The sequence below is a fragment of the Halichoerus grypus genome, chromosome 12 (assembly GCF_964656455.1).
Source record: "Halichoerus grypus chromosome 12, mHalGry1.hap1.1, whole genome shotgun sequence".
In the NCBI taxonomy this organism is placed as follows: domain Eukaryota; kingdom Metazoa; phylum Chordata; class Mammalia; order Carnivora; family Phocidae; genus Halichoerus; species Halichoerus grypus.
Window position 1 is genome coordinate 15,046,292 of NC_135723.1, and position 13,393 is coordinate 15,059,684.

Consider the following 13,393-nt stretch of genomic DNA (forward strand, 5'->3'; position numbering starts at 1 on the left):
GTCGGTAGCTAAAGCACGGTTTCTCTTCAGTGTTGTTTCTCCGAGTTAGAACGCTTGCTATTAATGTCCACAAGAGCCAAACTGTGGAAAGAGCCAAGATGTCCATCAACAGATGAATGGATAAAGAAGAGGTGGTATATATATATATATATATATATATATATATACACACAATGGAATATTATGCAGCCATCAAAAGGCATGAGATCTTGCCATTTGCAACGACGTGGATGGAACTGGAGGGTGTTCTGCTGAGCGAAATAAGTCAAAGAGAGAAAGACATGTATCATATGACCTCACTGATATGAGGAATTCTTAATCTCAGGAAACAAACTGAGGGTTGCCGGAGTGGGGGGTGGGGTGGGAGGGATGGGGTGACTGGGTGATGGGCACTGGGGAGGGTATGCGTTCTGGTAAGCGCTGTGAATTGTGCAAGACTGTTGAATCTCAGATCTGTACCTCTGAAACAAATAATGCAATATATGTTAAGAAAGAAAAAAAGAAGAAGAAGAATGTAGCAGGAGGGGAAGCCTGAAGGGGGGGAAATCGGAGGGGGAGAAGAACCCTGAGAGACGATGGACTCTGAAAAACAAACTCAGGGTTCTAGAGGGGAGGGGGGTGGGAGGATGGGTTAGCCTGGTGATGGTTATTGAGGAGGGCACGTTCCGCATGGAGCACTGGGTGTTACGCACAAACAATGAATCATGGACACTATATCTAAAAGTAATGATGTAATGTATGCGGATTAACATAACAATAAAACGTTTAATAAAAAAAAAAAAGAACGCTTGCTATTAGACTTCCATGCAAAAGCGGGGCCGCAGTGCTAGCTTCATGAAACAAGTGGGGAGTCGTGTTCTGCTTTCTTCCGGGGCCTGAGTCTCACACAGAAACTGGTTTGGGACTCAGTTGCAGGGCGCTCACGCTTGCACACAGCAAAATGCGTCCACCCTCAGGCATGGCTATTTTAGCCGAAGCAGGAATTCTCTAAAGAGTTGTTCCCTTGAGTTAGGTGGTTGGCTTTAGGCCTGCAGGCACCCCCGGGGCAAGGGTACTAGCATCAGAAACAAGAGGTGAGTTGAGAGCTCCCTTCCACACCGGCCTGTTTCTCACTCCATTTCACGTATGGGACCCTTTCCCGGTCTCTCATACAGGAGCACTGTAAAATTCCTCCGTCTTCAGGAACGGCAATGTTACATAAAGGGCAGTAAGGATACACCATTGATTCTTGGCCTTAGTAGCCTGGTAGGCGAATGAGCTGCAGCTGGGATTCTTTACAGGCTTGTCCCTTCCAAGGCAGTGTTGAGCACGGAGCATTCCAAGCACACATGGAGCAGTAGTGTTCGCTTCAGGTAGCAAGAGCTGAGTCCAGAGGTGCCTTCTGCCCGGAACTCTTTCTCCCTCGGTTTCACGTATGGAACCCGTTCCCCAGGCTCTCAGCCACGGTACCCTGTATACTGTTTCTTCTGCCTGGAGGTCGACAGACACTAAAGCACGATTTCTCTACACTGTTGTTTCTTTGAGTTAGAACGCTAGTGATGAGACTTCCATGCAAAAGTGGGGCCGCAGTGCTAGCTTGATGAAACACATGGGGAGTCGTGTTCTGCCTTCTGCTGGGGCCTGAGTCTCACTCGCAAAAAGCTTTGGACTCCCTTGCAGTGCTCTCATGCACGCACACAACAAAATGCTTCCACCCTCAGGAGCGGCTCTTTTAGCTGAAGCATGGATTCTCCACCGAGTTTTTCCTTCGAGTTAGGCGGTTTTCATTAAGCCTGCACACACACCCGGGGCAACGGTACTAGCCCCATCACCATGGTGTGAGTTGAGAGCTGCCTTCTCTCCGGCCTGTCTCTCCCTCCATTTTACGAAACGGAACCCGTCCCCAGGCTCTCACCCACAGTACACCCTAAACTGCTTCCTCCCACACACAGGTCGTTGGTAGCTAAAGCACGGTTTCTCTTCAGTGTTGTTTCTCCGAGTTAGAACGCTTGCTATTAATGTCCACAATAGCCAAACTGTGGAAAGAGCCAAGATGTCCATCAACAGATGAATGGATAAAGAAGAGGTGGTATATATATATATATATATATATATATATATACACACAATGGAATATTATGCAGCCATCAAAAGGCATGAGATCTTGCCATTTGCAACGACGTGGATGGAACTGGAGGGTATTATGCTGAGCGAAATAAGTCAAAGAGAGAAAGACATGTATCATATGACCTCACTGATATGAGGAATTCTTAATCTCAGGAAACAAACTGAGGGTTGCCGGAGTGGGGGGTGGGGTGGGAGGGATGGGGTGACTGGGTGATGGGCACTGGGGAGGGTATGCGTTCTGGTAAGCGCTGTGAATTGTGCAAGACTGTTGAATCTCAGATCTGTACCTCTGAAACAAATAATGCAATATATGTTAAGAAAGAAAAAAAGAAGAAGAAGAATGTAGCAGGAGGGGAAGCCTGAAGGGGGGGAAATCGGAGGGGGAGAAGAACCCTGAGAGACGATGGACTCTGAAAAACAAACTCAGGGTTCTAGAGGGGAGGGGGGTGGGAGGATGGGTTAGCCTGGTGATGGTTATTGAGGAGGGCACGTTCCGCATGGAGCACTGGGTGTTACGCACAAACAATGAATCATGGACACTATATCTAAAAGTAATGATGTAATGTATGCGGATTAACATAACAATAAAACGTTTAATAAAAAAAAAAAAGAACGCTTGCTATTAGACTTCCATGCAAAAGCGGGGCCGCAGTGCTAGCTTCATGAAACAAGTGGGGAGTCGTGTTCTGCTTTCTTCCGGGGCCTGAGTCTCACACAGAAACTGGTTTGGGACTCAGTTGCAGGGCGCTCACGCTTGCACACAGCAAAATGCGTCCACCCTCAGGCATGGCTATTTTAGCCGAAGCAGGAATTCTCTAAAGAGTTGTTCCCTTGAGTTAGGTGGTTGGCTTTAGGCCTGCAGGCACCCCCGGGGCAAGGGGACTAGCATCAGAAACAAGAGGTGAGTTGAGAGCTCCCTTCCACACCGGCCCGTTTCTCACTCCATTTCACGTGTGGGACCCTTTCCCGGTCTCTCATACAGGAGCACTGTAAAATTCCTCCGTCTTCAGGAACGGCAATGTTACATAAAGGGCAGTAAGGATACACCATTGATTCTTGGCCTTAGTAGCCTGGTAGGCGAATGAGCTGCGGCTGGGATTCTTTACAGGCTTGTCCCTTCCAAGGCAGTGTTGAGCACGGAGCATTCCAAGCACACATGGAGCAGTAGTGTTCGCTTCAGGTAGCAAGAGCTGAGTCCAGAGGTGCCTTCTGCCCGGAACTCTTTCTCCCTCGGTTTCACGTATGGAACCCGTTCCCCAGGCTCTCAGCCACGGTACCCTGTATACTGTTTCTTCTGCCTGGAGGTCGACAGACACTAAAGCACGATTTCTCTACACTGTTGTTTCTTTGAGTTAGAACGCTAGTGATGAGACTTCCATGCAAAAGTGGGGCCGCAGTGCTAGCTTGATGAAACACATGGGGAGTCGTGTTCTGCCTTCTGCTGGGGCCTGAGTCTCACTCGCAAAAAGCTTTGGACTCCCTTGCAGTGCTCTCATGCACGCACACAACAAAATGCTTCCACCCTCAGGAGCGGCTCTTTTAGCTGAAGCATGGATTCTCCACCGAGTTTTTCCTTCGAGTTAGGCGGTTTTCATTAAGCCTGCACACACACCCGGGGCAACGGTACTAGCCCCATCACCATGGTGTGAGTTGAGAGCTGCCTTCTCTCCGGCCTGTCTCTCCCTCCATTTTACGAAACGGAACCCGTCCCCAGGCTCTCACCCACAGTACACCCTAAACTGCTTCCTCCCACACAGAGGTCATCGGTAGCTAAAGCACGGTTTCTCTTCAGTGTTGTTTCTCCGAGTTAGAACGCTTGCTATTAATGTCCACAATAGCCAAACTGTGGAAAGAGCCAAGATGTCCATCAACAGATGAATGGATAAAGAAGAGGTGGTATATATATATATATATATATATATATATACACAATGGAATATTATGCAGCCATCAAAACGCATGAGATCTTGCCATTTGCAACGACGTGGATGGAACTGGAGGGTATTATGCTGAGCGAAGTAAGTCAAAGAGAGAAAGATATGTATCATATGACCTCACTGATATGAGGAATTCTTAATCTCAGGAAACAAACTGAGGGTTGCCGGAGTGGGGGGTGGGGTGGGAGGGCTGGGGTGACTGGGTGATGGACACTGGGGAGGGTATGCGTTCTGGTAAGCGCTGTGAATTGTGCAAGACTGTTGAATCTCAGATCTGTACCTCTGAAACAAATAATGCAATATATGTTAAGAAAGAAAAAAAGAAGAAGAAGAATGTAGCAGGAGGGGAAGCCTGAAGGGGGGGAAATCGGAGGGGGAGAAGAACCCTGAGAGACGATGGACTCTGAAAAACAAACTCAGGGTTCTAGAGGGGAGGGGGGTGGGAGGATGGGTTAGCCTGGTGATGGGTATTGAGGAGGGCACGTTCCGCATGGAGCACTGGGTGTTACGCACAAACAATGAATCATGGACACTATATCTAAAACTAATGATGTAATGTATGCGGATTAACATAACAATAAAACGTTTAATAAAAAAAAAAAGAACGCTTGCTATTAGACTTCCATGCAAAAGCGGGGCCGCAGTGCTAGCTTCATGAAACAAGTGGGGAGTCGTGTTCTGCTTTCTTCCGGGGCCTGAGTCTCACACAGAAACTGGTTTGGGACTCAGTTGCAGGGCGCTCACGCTTGCACACAGCAAAATGCGTCCACCCTCAGGCATGGCTATTTTAGCCGAAGCAGGAATTCTCTAAAGAGTTGTTCCCTTGAGTTAGGTGGTTGGCTTTAGGCCTGCAGGCACCCCCGGGGCAAGGGTACTAGCATCAGAAACAAGAGGTGAGTTGAGAGCTCCCTTCCACACCGGCCTGTTTCTCACTCCATTTCACGTATGGGACCCTTTCCCGGTCTCTCATACAGGAGCACTGTAAAATTCCTCCGTCTTCAGGAACGGCAATGTTACATAAAGGGCAGTAAGGATACACCATTGATTCTTGGCCTTAGTAGCCTGGTAGGCGAATGAGCTGCAGCTGGGATTCTTTACAGGCTTGTCCCTTCCAAGGCAGTGTTGAGCACGGAGCATTCCAAGCACACATGGAGCAGTAGTGTTCGCTTCAGGTAGCAAGAGCTGAGTCCAGAGGTGCCTTCTGCCCGGAACTCTTTCTCCCTCGGTTTCACGTATGGAACCCGTTCCCCAGGCTCTCAGCCACGGTACCCTGTATACTGTTTCTTCTGCCTGGAGGTCGACAGACACTAAAGCACGATTTCTCTACACTGTTGTTTCTTTGAGTTAGAACGCTAGTGATGAGACTTCCATGCAAAAGTGGGGCCGCAGTGCTAGCTTGATGAAACACATGGGGAGTCGTGTTCTGCCTTCTGCTGGGGCCTGAGTCTCACTCGCAAAAAGCTTTGGACTCCCTTGCAGTGCTCTCATGCACGCACACAACAAAATGCTTCCACCCTCAGGAGCGGCTCTTTTAGCTGAAGCATGGATTCTCCACCGAGTTTTTCCTTCGAGTTAGGCGGTTTTCATTAAGCCTGCACACACACCCGGGGCAACGGTACTACCCCCATCACCATGGTGTGAGTTGAGAGCTGCCTTCTCTCCGGCCTGTCTCTCCCTCCATTTTACGAAACGGAACCCGTCCCCAGGCTCTCACCCACAGTACACCCTAAACTGCTTCCTCCCACACACAGGTCGTCGGTAGCTAAAGCACGGTTTCTCTTCAGTGTTGTTTCTCCGAGTTAGAACGCTTGCTATTAATGTCCACAATAGCCAAACTGTGGAAAGAGCCAAGATGTCCATCAACAGATGAATGGATAAAGAAGAGGTGGTATATATATATATATATATATATATATATATACACACAATGGAATATTATGCAGCCATCAAAAGGCATGAGATCTTGCCATTTGCAACGACGTGGATGGAACTGGAGGGTATTATGCTGAGCGAAATAAGTCAAAGAGAGAAAGACATGTATCATATGACCTCACTGATATGAGGAATTCTTAATCTCAGGAAACAAACTGAGGGTTGCCGGAGTGGGGGGTGGGGTGGGAGGGATGGGGTGACTGGGTGATGGGCACTGGGGAGGGTATGCGTTCTGGTAAGCGCTGTGAATTGTGCAAGACTGTTGAATCTCAGATCTGTACCTCTGAAACAAATAATGCAATATATGTTAAGAAAGAAAAAAAGAAGAAGAAGAATGTAGCAGGAGGGGAAGCCTGAAGGGGGGGAAATCGGAGGGGGAGAAGAACCCTGAGAGACGATGGACTCTGAAAAACAAACTCAGGGTTCTAGAGGGGAGGGGGGTGGGAGGATGGGTTAGCCTGGTGATGGGTATTGAGGAGGGCACGTTCCGCCTGAGGGGAGCACTGGGTGTTACGCACAAACAATGAATCATGGACACTATATCTAAAACTAATGATGTAATGTATGCGGATTAACATAACAATAAAACGTTTAATAAAAAAAAAAAAGAACGCTTGCTATTAGACTTCCATGCAAAAGCGGGGCCACAGTGCTAGCTTCATGAAACAAGTGGGGAGTCGTGTTCTGCTTTCTTCCGGGGCCTGAGTCTCACACAGAAACTGGTTTGGGACTCAGTTGCAGGGCGCTCACGCTTGCACACAGCAAAATGCGTCCACCCTCAGGCATGGCTATTTTAGCCGAAGCAGGAATTCTCTAAAGAGTTGTTCCCTTGAGTTAGGTGGTTGGCTTTAGGCCTGCAGGCACCCCCGGGGCAAGGGTACTAGCATCAGAAACAAGAGGTGAGTTGAGAGCTCCCTTCCACACCGGCCTGTTTCTCACTCCATTTCACGTATGGGACCCTTTCCCGGTCTCTCATACAGGAGCACTGTAAAATTCCTCCGTCTTCAGGAACGGCAATGTTACATAAAGGGCAGTAAGGATACACCATTGATTCTTGGCCTTAGTAGCCTGGTAGGCGAATGAGCTGCGGCTGGGATTCTTTACAGGCTTGTCCCTTCCAAGGCAGTGTTGAGCACGGAGCATTCCAAGCACACATGGAGCAGTAGTGTTCGCTTCAGGTAGCAAGAGCTGAGTCCAGAGGTGCCTTCTGCCCGGAACTCTTTCTCCCTCGGTTTCACGTATGGAACCCGTTCCCCAGGCTCTCAGGCACGGTACCCTGTATACTGTTTCTTCTGCCTGGAGGTCGACAGACACTAAAGCACGATTTCTCTCCACTGTTGTTTCTTTGAGTTAGAACGCTAGTGAGGAGACTTCCATGCAAAAGTGGGGCCGCAGTGCTAGCTTGATGAAACACATGGGGAGTCGTGTTCTGCCTTCTGCTGGGGCCTGAGTCTCACTCGCAAAAAGCTTTGGACTCCCTTGCAGTGCTCTCATGCACGCACACAACAAAATGCTTCCACCCTCAGGAGCGGCTCTTTTAGCTGAAGCATGGATTCTCCACCGAGTTTTTCCTTCGAGTTAGGCGGTTTTCATTAAGCCTGCACACACACCCGGGGCAACGGTACTAGCCCCATCACCATGGTGTGAGTTGAGAGCTGCCTTCTCTCCGGCCTGTCTCTCCCTCCATTTTACGAAACGGAACCCGTCCCCAGGCTCTCACCCACAGTACACCCTAAACTGCTTCCTCCCACACACAGGTCGTCGGTAGCTAAAGCACGGTTTCTCTTCAGTGTTGTTTCTCCGAGTTAGAACGCTTGCTATTAATGTCCACAATAGCCAAACTGTGGAAAGAGCCAAGATGTCCATCAACAGATGAATGGATAAAGAAGAGGTGGTATATATATATATATATATATATATATATATATACACACAATGGAATATTATGCAGCCATCAAAAGGCATGAGATCTTGCCATTTGCAACGACGTGGATGGAACTGGAGGGTATTATGCTGAGCGAAATAAGTCAAAGAGAGAAAGACATGTATCATATGACCTCACTGATATGAGGAATTCTTAATCTCAGGAAACAAACTGAGGGTTGCCGGAGTGGGGGGTGGGGTGGGAGGGATGGGGTGACTGGGTGATGGGCACTGGGGAGGGTATGCGTTCTGGTAAGCGCTGTGAATTGTGCAAGACTGTTGAATCTCAGATCTGTACCTCTGAAACAAATAATGCAATATATGTTAAGAAAGAAAAAAAGAAGAAGAAGAATGTAGCAGGAGGGGAAGCCTGAAGGGGGGGAAATCGGAGGGGGAGAAGAACCCTGAGAGACGATGGACTCTGAAAAACAAACTCAGGGTTCTAGAGGGGAGGGGGGTGGGAGGATGGGTTAGCCTGGTGATGGTTATTGAGGAGGGCACGTTCCGCATGGAGCACTGGGTGTTACGCACAAACAATGAATCATGGACACTATATCTAAAAGTAATGATGTAATGTATGCGGATTAACATAACAATAAAACGTTTAATAAAAAAAAAAAAGAACGCTTGCTATTAGACTTCCATGCAAAAGCGGGGCCGCAGTGCTAGCTTCATGAAACAAGTGGGGAGTCGTGTTCTGCTTTCTTCCGGGGCCTGAGTCTCACACAGAAACTGGTTTGGGACTCAGTTGCAGGGCGCTCACGCTTGCACACAGCAAAATGCGTCCACCCTCAGGCATGGCTATTTTAGCCGAAGCAGGAATTCTCTAAAGAGTTGTTCCCTTGAGTTAGGTGGTTGGCTTTAGGCCTGCAGGCACCCCCGGGGCAAGGGGACTAGCATCAGAAACAAGAGGTGAGTTGAGAGCTCCCTTCCACACCGGCCCGTTTCTCACTCCATTTCACGTGTGGGACCCTTTCCCGGTCTCTCATACAGGAGCACTGTAAAATTCCTCCGTCTTCAGGAACGGCAATGTTACATAAAGGGCAGTAAGGATACACCATTGATTCTTGGCCTTAGTAGCCTGGTAGGCGAATGAGCTGCGGCTGGGATTCTTTACAGGCTTGTCCCTTCCAAGGCAGTGTTGAGCACGGAGCATTCCAAGCACACATGGAGCAGTAGTGTTCGCTTCAGGTAGCAAGAGCTGAGTCCAGAGGTGCCTTCTGCCCGGAACTCTTTCTCCCTCGGTTTCACGTATGGAACCCGTTCCCCAGGCTCTCAGCCACGGTACCCTGTATACTGTTTCTTCTGCCTGGAGGTCGACAGACACTAAAGCACGATTTCTCTACACTGTTGTTTCTTTGAGTTAGAACGCTAGTGATGAGACTTCCATGCAAAAGTGGGGCCGCAGTGCTAGCTTGATGAAACACATGGGGAGTCGTGTTCTGCCTTCTGCTGGGGCCTGAGTCTCACTCGCAAAAAGCTTTGGACTCCCTTGCAGTGCTCTCATGCACGCACACAACAAAATGCTTCCACCCTCAGGAGCGGCTCTTTTAGCTGAAGCATGGATTCTCCACCGAGTTTTTCCTTCGAGTTAGGCGGTTTTCATTAAGCCTGCACACACACCCGGGGCAACGGTACTAGCCCCATCACCATGGTGTGAGTTGAGAGCTGCCTTCTCTCCGGCCTGTCTCTCCCTCCATTTTACGAAACGGAACCCGTCCCCAGGCTCTCACCCACAGTACACCCTAAACTGCTTCCTCCCACACACAGGTCGTCGGTAGCTAAAGCACGGTTTCTCTTCAGTGTTGTTTCTCCGAGTTAGAACGCTTGCTATTAATGTCCACAAGAGCCAAACTGTGGAAAGAGCCAAGATGTCCATCAACAGATGAATGGATAAAGAAGAGGTGGTATATATATATATATATATATATATATATATATACACACAATGGAATATTATGCAGCCATCAAAAGGCATGAGATCTTGCCATTTGCAACGACGTGGATGGAACTGGAGGGTGTTCTGCTGAGCGAAATAAGTCAAAGAGAGAAAGACATGTATCATATGACCTCACTGATATGAGGAATTCTTAATCTCAGGAAACAAACTGAGGGTTGCCGGAGTGGGGGGTGGGGTGGGAGGGATGGGGTGACTGGGTGATGGGCACTGGGGAGGGTATGCGTTCTGGTAAGCGCTGTGAATTGTGCAAGACTGTTGAATCTCAGATCTGTACCTCTGAAACAAATAATGCAATATATGTTAAGAAAGAAAAAAAGAAGAAGAAGAATGTAGCAGGAGGGGAAGCCTGAAGGGGGGGAAATCGGAGGGGGAGAAGAACCCTGAGAGACGATGGACTCTGAAAAACAAACTCAGGGTTCTAGAGGGGAGGGGGGTGGGAGGATGGGTTAGCCTGGTGATGGTTATTGAGGAGGGCACGTTCCGCATGGAGCACTGGGTGTTACGCACAAACAATGAATCATGGACACTATATCTAAAAGTAATGATGTAATGTATGCGGATTAACATAACAATAAAACGTTTAATAAAAAAAAAAAAGAACGCTTGCTATTAGACTTCCATGCAAAAGCGGGGCCGCAGTGCTAGCTTCATGAAACAAGTGGGGAGTCGTGTTCTGCTTTCTTCCGGGGCCTGAGTCTCACACAGAAACTGGTTTGGGACTCAGTTGCAGGGCGCTCACGCTTGCACACAGCAAAATGCGTCCACCCTCAGGCATGGCTATTTTAGCCGAAGCAGGAATTCTCTAAAGAGTTGTTCCCTTGAGTTAGGTGGTTGGCTTTAGGCCTGCAGGCACCCCCGGGGCAAGGGGACTAGCATCAGAAACAAGAGGTGAGTTGAGAGCTCCCTTCCACACCGGCCCGTTTCTCACTCCATTTCACGTGTGGGACCCTTTCCCGGTCTCTCATACAGGAGCACTGTAAAATTCCTCCGTCTTCAGGAACGGCAATGTTACATAAAGGGCAGTAAGGATACACCATTGATTCTTGGCCTTAGTAGCCTGGTAGGCGAATGAGCTGCGGCTGGGATTCTTTACAGGCTTGTCCCTTCCAAGGCAGTGTTGAGCACGGAGCATTCCAAGCACACATGGAGCAGTAGTGTTCGCTTCAGGTAGCAAGAGCTGAGTCCAGAGGTGCCTTCTGCCCGGAACTCTTTCTCCCTCGGTTTCACGTATGGAACCCGTTCCCCAGGCTCTCAGCCACGGTACCCTGTATACTGTTTCTTCTGCCTGGAGGTCGACAGACACTAAAGCACGATTTCTCTACACTGTTGTTTCTTTGAGTTAGAACGCTAGTGAGGAGACTTCCATGCAAAAGTGGGGCCGCAGTGCTAGCTTGATGAAACACATGGGGAGTCGTGTTCTGCCTTCTGCTGGGGCCTGAGTCTCACTCGCAAAAAGCTTTGGACTCCCTTGCAGGGCTCTCATGCACGCACACAACAAAATGCTTCCACCCTCAGGAGCGGCTCTTTTAGCTGAAGCATGGATTCTCCACCGAGTTTTTCCTTCGAGTTAGGCGGTTTTCATTAAGCCTGCACACACACCCGGGGCAACGGTACTAGCCCCATCACCATGGTGTGAGTTGAGAGCTGCCTTCTCTCCGGCCTGTCTCTCCCTCCATTTTACGAAACGGAACCCGTCCCCAGGCTCTCACCCACAGTACACCCTAAACTGCTTCCTCCGGCACACAGGTCGTCGGTAGCTAAAGCACGGTTTCTCTTCAGTGTTGTTTCTCCGAGTTAGAACGCTTGCTATTAATGTCCACAAGAGCCAAACTGTGGAAAGAGCCAAGATGTCCATCAACACATGAATGGATAAAGAAGAGGTGGTATATATATATATATATATATATATATATATATATACATAATGGAATATTATGCAGCCATCAAAAGGCATGAGATCTTGCCATTTGTAACGACGCGGATGGAACTGGAGGGTGTTCTGCTGAGCGAAATAAGTCAAAGAGAGAAAGACATGTATCATATGACCTCACTGATATGAGGAATTCTTAATCTCAGGAAACAAACTGAGGGTTGCCGGAGTGGGGGGTGGGGTGGGAGGGATGGGGTGACTGGGTGATGGGCACTGGGGAGGGTATGCGTTCTGGTAAGCGCTGTGAATTGTGCAAGACTGTTGAATCTCAGATCTGTACCTCTGAAACAAATAATGCAATATATGTTAAGAAAGAAAAAAAGAAGAAGAAGAATGTAGCAGGAGGGGAAGCCTGAAGGGGGGGAAATCGGAGGGGGAGAAGAACCCTGAGAGACGATGGACTCTGAAAAACAAACTCAGGGTTCTAGAGGGGAGGGGGGTGGGAGGATGGGTTAGCCTGGTGATGGGTATTGAGGAGGGCACGTTCCGCCTGAGGGGAGCACTGGGTGTTACGCACAAACAATGAATCATGGACACTATATCTAAAACTAATGATGTAATGTATGCGGATTAACATAACAATAAAACGTTTAATAAAAAAAAAAAAGAACGCTTGCTATTAGACTTCCATGCAAAAGCGGGGCCACAGTGCTAGCTTCATGAAACAAGTGGGGAGTCGTGTTCTGCTTTCTTCCGGGGCCTGAGTCTCACACAGAAACTGGTTTGGGACTCAGTTGCAGGGCGCTCACGCTTGCACACAGCAAAATGCGTCCACCCTCAGGCATGGCTATTTTAGCCGAAGCAGGAATTCTCTAAAGAGTTGTTCCCTTGAGTTAGGTGGTTGGCTTTAGGCCTGCAGGCACCCCCGGGGCAAGGGTACTAGCATCAGAAACAAGAGGTGAGTTGAGAGCTCCCTTCCACACCGGCCTGTTTCTCACTCCATTTCACGTATGGGACCCTTTCCCGGTCTCTCATACAGGAGCACTGTAAAATTCCTCCGTCTTCAGGAACGGCAATGTTACATAAAGGGCAGTAAGGATACACCATTGATTCTTGGCCTTAGTAGCCTGGTAGGCGAATGAGCTGCGGCTGGGATTCTTTACAGGCTTGTCCCTTCCAAGGCAGTGTTGAGCACGGAGCATTCCAAGCACACATGGAGCAGTAGTGTTCGCTTCAGGTAGCAAGAGCTGAGTCCAGAGGTGCCTTCTGCCCGGAACTCTTTCTCCCTCGGTTTCACGTATGGAACCCGTTCCCCAGGCTCTCAGCCACGGTACCCTGTATACTGTTTCTTCTGCCTGGAGGTCGACAGACACTAAAGCACGATTTCTCTACACTGTTGTTTCTTTGAGTTAGAACGCTAGTGAGGAGACTTCCATGCAAAAGTGGGGCCGCAGTGCTAGCTTGATGAAACACATGGGGAGTCGTGTTCTGCCTTCTGCTGGGGCCTGAGTCTCACTCGCAAAAAGCTTTGGACTCCCTTGCAGGGCTCTCATGCACGCACACAACAAAATGCTTCCACCCTCAGGAGCGGCTCTTTTAGCTGAAGCATGGATTCTCCACCGAGTTTTTCCTTCGAGTTAGGCGGTTTTCATTAAGCCTGCACAC